The sequence below is a fragment of the Ostrea edulis genome, chromosome 7, assembly GCF_947568905.1.
Source record: "Ostrea edulis chromosome 7, xbOstEdul1.1, whole genome shotgun sequence".
In the NCBI taxonomy this organism is placed as follows: Eukaryota; Metazoa; Mollusca; class Bivalvia; order Ostreida; family Ostreidae; genus Ostrea; species Ostrea edulis.
In genome coordinates this window covers 24,663,083-24,672,387 of record NC_079170.1, presented here as the reverse complement: position 1 = coordinate 24,672,387, position 9,305 = coordinate 24,663,083, and positions in this window count along the sequence as shown.

The following is a 9,305-nucleotide window of genomic DNA, read 5'->3' as shown; positions in this document are numbered from 1 at the left end:
AAATCACTTCACTGTGAGAAGCTTCATCAAAAATAATCTAAATATATTCTTGGTGTACATAAGAAAAGTTATTGGTATAGGCTTGAAAACCTAAATGAATTTAAACAACTTAATGATGCTTATCTATGTAGTAAATCTTTACATTTCAACAACCAGCTGTCATGGTACTCACTAGTAGAAAAAGCTTTAGAATATGTTAAAAATTGGACATCCGTTCAGAGATTTTAGTCAGTATAGATTTAAGAAAATTGTAAAGAAACTACTCGTGATAAATACACTGAAACCTGGTACAATAATCGAAATAAAATAATTGATGGAGAAACTGTGCACTTATTCTAAACTTAGGAGCACTTTGGTTTTGAGAACTATCCTATAATAGAATTTAAAATTTTGATATTAGGAGATCTGTTTGTAAGTTACGGATATCAGCTCATAAATTAATTATTGAAGTTGGTAGATATTCTGGTATTACTAGGAATAAACGAATATGTAACAAATGCAACTCCGGTTATAATTATACCGATTTGATTACAATTGCAATTTTATATGTATTCACACAACACTATCATTATCTGCTATCCCAGAAACTGATGTGTGAAGCAGATGGGTTATTTTATTTATGTTGTTAATTTAAATCTTGTCTGTAATATCAGTATTTCATATATAATTATAGATATGTGCAGTGCAGAAGTGTCAACTCTGTCAGTATTACCAGTAGTACTTCTAAATGATTGTTATTTATTTTCATTGTTATAATTAATTGCCTGTTAACATGTACATGTTTAGATTTAAAGATACAGAGACTTGCAACAGTTCTGATATCACATGGTAGAGCATTCCACAGTTTAGGGCCAGCCGCACTAAAAGCTCGAGTTTGAATCACAGATGAGGTGTAAATGGCACTTGTAGTAGGCTCTGATCACTGGACCGCAGAGTTCTGGAGGGAGCATAGGGTGTTACGAGTTTCTGCAGATAGGATGGAGCCATGTTGTTGACTGTTTTGTACACTAACAACAATGTCTTGAAGATGACCCTTTCCTGAACTGGCAGCCAATGGAGGGAGCGTAGTACTGGTGTAATGCTGTCATATTTGCGGGTGCCTGAGATGATTCTGGCTGCAGCGTTTTGGATGGATTGGAGCCGCTGTATCTGCTTTGATGGTCAGCCGTAGTAGAGCGAGTTGTAGTAGTCCAGCTTTGTTGTTATGAAGGCATGGACAACACATTCCAGCGATTCCCTGTCCAGATATCTCCTCAGCTGGGTGGATGAAGGCACCTCTGCACACTGATGATATAAATACCTCCATGGTCATGTGACAGTCATTGGTTACACCAACGCCTTTGGCCTTAATAACAGGAGTGGTAGAGTCTTCTACTTGCAGTGATGGTATGTGCAGCTTAGAGTTTGGAAGATATCACTAGCACCTCAGTCTTGTCTGTGTTGATCTGGAGGTGATGCTGAGCTATCCAGGTTTAAACTGACCTCAAGCAAGACTCCATTTGAGTGACTACAAGAGCGGCCTGTTGGACTTTAAAGCTGATAAACAGTTCATTATCGTCAGCATACATGTGGTACAAGACATTGTTCTTTCTGAGAAGGGCCCCCAGGGATGCTGTGTAGATGTTGAACAGAACGGGCCCGAGGACCTATCCCTGGGGGACACCGCAGCCCAAATCAGTGGCACCAGACTTCACTCCCTTCACTTTGACAATCTGGGTCCGATTGGTAAGATAGGACGCGAACCACATGAGCACAGTGTCTTTAATTCCAAGGTCCTTGAGTATTTGCAGCAAGCGTGAATGATCTACATTGTCAAAGGCAGCCGACAGGTCCAATTGCACTAGCAAGACAGCCTTCTGCTCTCCAATGGCATAAACCCCATCGTTGTGAACTCGCAGAAGTGCCGTTTCAGTACTATGTCCCTGACGGTAAGCACTTTGGAATGGCTCCAGTAGATTGTTTTCACTGAGGTAGGTTTGCATCTGTGCTGCTACAACCTTCTCAATCAACTTGGATAGATATGCAAGGTTAGACTCTGGCCGGTAGTTCTTTAGTATGTCAGGGTCGTGTGAAGCCTTTGTCAGAAGTGGTGTCACGATAGCTCCTTTGAAAGATGTTGGGATGAAACTACTCTCAAGTGACTTATCTATAATAGAAGTGATGACTGGAGCAAGAGCTGTGACTTCTTGCTTCACAAGGGATGTAGGTATAGGGTCCAGTTCACAGCTCTTGTTGACAGATGACCTAATCAACTTTGTGACCTCATCCACAGTAACATGTTGGAAATGGCTAAGTTTAGTTTCAACCAGAATTGTTTTATCTATGACGTGTTGTCTTATTTGATAGATACCGGTAGTGTTGACATCAATGTATTTTTGCATGAGGTTGATTTTTATTGCGCCTGGGGAGATAGAAAGGGGGAGAGGGAAGAGAGATAGGAAGGGTTGGAAAGGGAATGAGAGAGAGAAAGGATGGGGAGATAAGAGAAAGAGAGGAGGGAAAGATAGATGGAAGAGGGAATGCGAGAGAGAGGGATGGGAGAGAAAGAGAGGGGAAGGATGGGAGAGGGAGAAGTGGAGAGAAGATAGACAGGGGAGGGGGAAGAGAGATAGGAATGGTGGAAAATGGAATGAGAGAGAGAAAGGGTAGGGGGAGAGAAGAAAAAGAGAGGAGGGAGATGGAAGAGAGATAGAGAGAGGAAAAGTGGAAGAAATAGAGAGAAAAGAGGAGAATAGAAGAAAGAAAGACCTATGGAGAGATAGAGAGGGAAGGATAGGATAGGGAGAGAGATGGAGGGAGAGGGATAAGGGGAGAGAGGAGATAGAAAGAGGGGAAGGAGAGAGATAGGAATGGTGGGAAGGGAATGAGTGAGAGGGAGAAGAGGAGAAAAGAGGGGAAGAGTATGGTAGGGAGAGAGAGGGGAAAAGATGGAGTGAGAGAGAAAACAGGGAGAGAGAGGGGGAGGAGGAAGGGTGGGAAAGAGATAAAGGGAAAGAGAGGCATGCAGACATAGAGTGAGGAGAGAGATATGTAGATTAGACAGGGATAGAGTGAGAGGAAGGGTGGGGAATCTCACAAGTGGTCATCTCAAAAGCTTACAGAATGTAGAAATTGACTATTCAGAACGACTTATGAGGGTGATCGGTGGGGGAAAATAACTTATTTTGGATAAATCATTGCATGGTTCTGTATGAAAATAATTTCATTCTAGAAGGGGGTATGTACATACGATATACATGTATAGGTCTACAAACTATCCACACTTCAGGTGCCTGCACATGTGCGGCTTCTTCAAACAATGTTTGATACTAACCAATGGACTACTCAACTTGAGAGACCACATCAACGGGGATGCGAATTTCATTTATATGTGGTAACTTTCACAGGGGCCTGGGATACCATTTGTAATCATTATTATATGGTTAAAAGAATCTGTTTTGTTAGCTTACATTTCGTTTCGTTCCGGAAGATTTCGTTTTGTTTAGGCATATTTTGTTTCGTTTCGACATATTTCGTTTCGTTTCGGCAGATTTCATTTCGACTGCGCAGTTTCTTTTCGCATTTTACAGGTACCCCTGTCATGTAGACTCTGCCTGTCCACTTCTCTAAAGAGAATAGACCAGTACTGGCTAACTGCAGACACGTATGACCATCGTTTATTCAAACAGGGAAGGTGGGGCCGAGAGGGGGGAGGGGCAGCTAAATAAGAGTTGATAGTTGGCTTATTGATTAGCCGATAAGTCGAGTCATTAAATTCCTAATTTGTGGGGGAAGGGGGTAATCTTCTATAAGGACTGCCTCAAATAATAATAATTTAAAAAAAAAATCACCAAACTTTATTTACTTAAATCGGGGAGGGGGATCAGGGTCTTCTGCCATGACTGTTTACAAAATAAGAAATAATGGTCATTTTGAAAAAAAAGTAGAGGGCAGCCCCCCCCCCCCCCCCCCCCCCATGATTCTGATTCTACGTGCCCGAACTGATATCGGCACCTAGTGAATTCGGAATGAGAATTCGGTCACCTATTGAATAGATATAAGTGACATTTTTAGCTCACCAGTTGTAACTAATTGCATGTACTCTGTCGACATGTCTGTCTGTAAACTGAACAAATTTCATCCAAACTAGATTGTACTTGTGAATGAGATCAGAGAATCCACGAAACGCAGACTCCAAACGAGACTGCTGAAACCCCTGCAATATCAGTATATAATCAAGAAGCATGCATGATCGATTATACATATCAATAAGCAAACATTCGATTGTTGTCTAGGGGAATATTCGACTGATGTTGACGTTAAAAATAGGGAAATGGAAATATTTGATAAATATTTTCAAGAGCAGCAGCATTTACTATTAAAATGAAATAAGACGAAATGTTTGTCTTATTAAAATTTGACATCGACTAGTCTATATATATTTACACGTGTAAATATAGAATAGAGAGGGTCAATTCGTGACGAGCCCCCTGTGGTTTGGGTCATGATATGGAGTCATGGGATTCATGAGGGTAAAGATCCTCTGAAGAGCAGTATGACCAAGGGTGACGCAGGCGAGCGTTGTGGCCCATGGACCTATTGCATATATTTTTTTTTAATATACTGACACGCAAAAGAAACGCAACTTTAGATTTTATGTAAGCTGATATCTTTGTCATCTCAGTGAACTGTATCGTTTACGGTATATATGATAAAATAAATGTAACAGCTGTAAAACCGAAATGGCGCATAAAATGACCGAAATGACGCCTATATATATAAACAAATAGCTGGACTTTCTATGGCTATAGATATAAACAAATATCTGGACTTTTTATGGCTATATTCGTATGCTATCTGGACTTTCTATGTCTATATTCGTATGCTATCTGGACTTTCTATGGCTATATTCGTATGCTATCTGGACTTTCTGACTATATTCGTATGCTAATACGCAAGATCGCGACTACTTTTTCCGTCTTGGTTTTAAATTTTACTTTCCCCTTTCAAAGTCTCGCGAGACCCAGAGTATGCGAGAATTTGGGCATGTTGGTAATAAGTACCAGTTCTGCAACTTTTATCGTGATCGATTCACCCGATTTTAACAATGGTATACTATCATTGCATTGCAGTATACTGTAGTAATGATTCAAGAAAGAAACATAATACGCAGAAATATCCACAACTGATAGATTTTAATGGAAATGTGGTGGATTTTTTTCCCACTGTTGTCAGCCAGGAAATTCCCAAAGCTGAGAAGAGCTTGCGTCAAAATATATAGCTTCGCGAGCTAAATTCAGAAGTTCATTTTTCCTGTATCCAGACGTTTTTACACACCTTTCATATAAAAATGCTTTTAATTGTGGAAAGCACATGGAGGTTAAATCGTCTTCCGATGCCATTGTTTTGAATAAACAAAAAATGCCCAAGATCGACACGCTTTTCCGGACTTCTTTACAAGAGAGTTCCGCTAACTCGGTATTTACGATCTTGCGTATTGCTACCCGAATATTCTCTATATATTGTCTACGAAACTGATCAAGTACTATAAAGGCATGCGCGGATCTAGAGGGTGTTGCGATATACGTGAGCGAATCTAATTTTAATTAGATTGAATTATAAATTAATTACTGACAAATGATATGACTGTGTACAATTATTTTAGTCATTGACTATAATCTATGTGATCTTCGCAGTCCACAACATCAAAAGATCACGGTAAGGATGTCTGTAGCATATCAACAATTTTTCATTAAATTATGTCTTATCAATATTTAACAGAGCATGATGCGCCGTTTACATTTGATCGATTTTTTTTCATTTAGGCCTACGGGAAGTATGGGTTGTCTTTCATTTGCCACTGTGTATAGGTATTTGAATATAAATTGTATGTTCACGTACTATGACGACAAGAACAGTAAGGGGGCCTAACATGGTTATAGAGTATAAAGGAATTCTGTTGGAAAGCTCGAGAGATTTAACAACAACGCTATATATACAGTTCTAAGACAGATAGTAAGATAGATGAGGAGACAGGGACTAAGATAGGTGAGGAGACAGTGAGTAAGATAGGCGAGGAGACAGTGAGTAAGATAGGTGAGGAGACAGTGAGTAAGATAGGTGAGGAGACAGTGAGTAAGATAGGTGAGGAGTAATATAGGTGAGGAGACAGGGAGTAAGATAGGTGAGGAGACAGGGAGTAAGATAGGTGAGGAGACAGATAGTAAGATAGGTGAGGAGACAGGGACTAAGATAGGTGAGGAGACAGTGAGTAAGATAGGTGAGGAGTAAGATAGGTGAGGAGACAGTGAGTAAGATAGGTGAGGAGACAGGGAGTAAGATAGGTGAGGAGACAGTGAGTAAGATAGGTGAGGAGACAGTGAGTAAGATAGGTGAGGAGACAGGGAGTAAGATAGGTGAGGAGTAAGATAGGTGAGGAGACAGTGAGTAAGATAGGTGAGGAGACAGGGACTAAGATAGGTGAGGAGACAGGGAGTAAGATAGGTGAGGAGACAGTGAGTAAGATAGGTGAGGAGTAAGATAGGCGAGGAGACAGTGAGTAAGATAGGTGAGGAGACAGTGAGTAAGATAGGTGAGGAGACAGTGAGTAAGATAGGTGAGGAGACAGTGAGTAAGATAGGTGAGGAGACAGTGAGTAAGATAGGTGAGGAGACAGTGAGTAAGATAGGTGAGGAGACAGTGAGTAAGATAGGTGAGGAGACAGTGAGTAAGATAGGTAAGGAGACAGGGAGTAAGATAGGTGAGGAGTAAGATAGGTGAGGAGACAGTGAGTAAGATAGGTGAGGAGACAGGGAGTAAGATAGGCGAGGAGACAGTGAGTAAGATAGGTGAGGAGACAGTGAGTAAGATAGGTGAGGAGACAGTGAGTAAGATAGATGAGGAGACAGTGAGTAAGATAGGTGAGGAGACAGTGAGTAAGATAGGTGAGGAGACAGGGAGTAAGATAGGTGAGGAGTAAGATAGGTGAGGAGACAGGGAGTAAGATAGATGAGGAGACAGTGAGTAAGATAGGCGAGGAGACAGTGAGTAAGATAGGTGAGGAGACAGTGAGTAAGATAGGTGAGGAGTAAGATAGGCGAGGAGACAGGGACTAAGATAGGTGAGGAGACAGATAGTAAGATAGGTGAGGAGACAGGGACTAAGATAGGTGAGGAGACAGTGAGTAAGATAGGTGAGGAGACAGTGAGTAAGATAGGTGAGGAGACAGTGAGTAAGATAGGTGAGGAGTAAGATAGGTGAGGAGACAGGGAGTAAGATAGGTGAGGAGACAGGGAGTAAGATAGGTGAGGAGACAGGGAGTAAGATAGGTGAGGAGACAGTGAGTAAGATAGGTGAGGAGACAGGGAGTAAGATAGGTGAGGAGACAGTGAGTAAGATAGGTGAGGAGACAGGGAGTAAGATAGGTGAGGAGACAGGGAGTAAGATAGGCGAGGAGACAGGGAGTAAGATAGGTGAGGAGACAGGGAGTAAGATAGGTGAGGAGACAGTGACTAAGATAGGTGAGGAGACAGGGAGTAAGATAGGTGAGGAGACAGTGAGTAAGATAGGTGAGGAGACAGGGAGTAAGATAGGTGAGGAGACAGTGAGTAAGATAGGTGAGGAGACAGGGAGTAAGATAGGTGAGGAGACAGTGAGTAAGATAGGTGAGGAGTAAGATAGGTGAGGAGACAGTGAGTAAGATAGGTGAGGAGTAAGATAGGCGAGGAGACAGTGAGTAAGATAGGTGAGGAGACAGTGAGTAAGATAGGTGAGGAGTAAGATAGGCGAGGAGACAGTGAGTAAGATAGGTGAGGAGTAAGATAGGTGAGGAGACAGTGAGTAAGATAGGTGAGGAGACAGGGAGTAAGATAGGTGAGGAGTAAGATAGGTGAGGAGACAGTGAGTAAGATAGGCGAGGAGACAGTGAGTAAGATAGGTGAGGAGACAGTGAGTAAGATAGGTGAGGAGACAGTGAGTAAGATAGGTGAGGAGACAGTGAGTAAGATAGGTGAGGAGTAAGATAGGTGAGGAGACAGTGAGTAAGATAGGTGAGGAGACAGTGAGTAAGATAGGTGAGGAGACAGGGAGTAAGATAGATGAGGAGACAGTGAGTAAGATAGGTGAGGAGACAGTGAGTAAGATAGGTGAGGAGACAGGGAGTAAGATAGGTGAGGAGACAGGGAGTAAGATAGGTGAGGAGACAGGGAGTAAGATAGGTGAGGAGACAGTGAGTAAGATAGGTGAGGAGACAGGGAGTAAGATAGGTGAGGAGACAGGGAGTAAGATAGGTGAGGAGACAGTGAGTAAGATAGGTGAGGAGACAGTGACTAAGATAGGTGAGGAGACAGTGAGTAAGATAGGTGAGGAGACAGGGAGTAAGATAGGTGAGGAGTAAGATAGGTGAGGAGACAGTGAGTAAGATAGGTGAGGAGACAGTGAGTAAGATAGGCGAGGAGACAGTGAGTAAGATAGGTGAGGAGACAGTGAGTAAGATAGGTGAGGAGACAGTGAGTAAGATAGGTGAGGAGACAGTGAGTAAGATAGGCGAGGAGACAGTGAGTAAGATAGGTGAGGAGACAGGGAGTAAGATAGGTGAGGAGACAGTGAGTAAGATAGGTGAGGAGACAGGGAGTAAGATAGGTGAGGAGACAGGGAGTAAGATAGGTGAGGAGACAGTGAGTAAGATAGGTGAGGAGACAGTGACTAAGATAGGTGAGGAGACAGTGAGTAAGATAGGTGAGGAGACAGGGAGTAAGATAGGTGAGGAGTAAGATAGGTGAGGAGACAGTGAGTAAGATAGGTGAGGAGACAGTGAGTAAGATAGGCGAGGAGACAGTGAGTAAGATAGGTGAGGAGACAGTGAGTAAGATAGGTGAGGAGACAGTGAGTAAGATAGGTGAGGAGACAGTGAGTAAGATAGGTGAGGAGACAGTGAGTAAGATAGGTGAGGAGACAGGGAGTAAGATAGGTGAGGAGACAGTGAGTAAGATAGGTGAGGAGACAGTGACTAAGATAGGTGAGGAGACAGTGAGTAAGATAGGTGAGGAGACAGTGAGTAAGATAGGCGAGGAGACAGGGAGTAAGATAGGTGAGGAGTAAGATAGGTGAGGAGACAGTGACTAAGATAGGTGAGGAGACAGTGAGTAAGATAGGTGAGGAGACAGTGAGTAAGATAGGTGAGGAGACAGTGAGTAAGATAGGTGAGGAGACAGTGAGTAAGATAGGTGAGGAGACAGGGAGTAAGATAGGTGAGGAGACAGTGAGTAAGATAGGTGAGGAGACAGTGAGTAAGATAGGTGAGGAGTAAGATAGGTGAGGAGACAGGA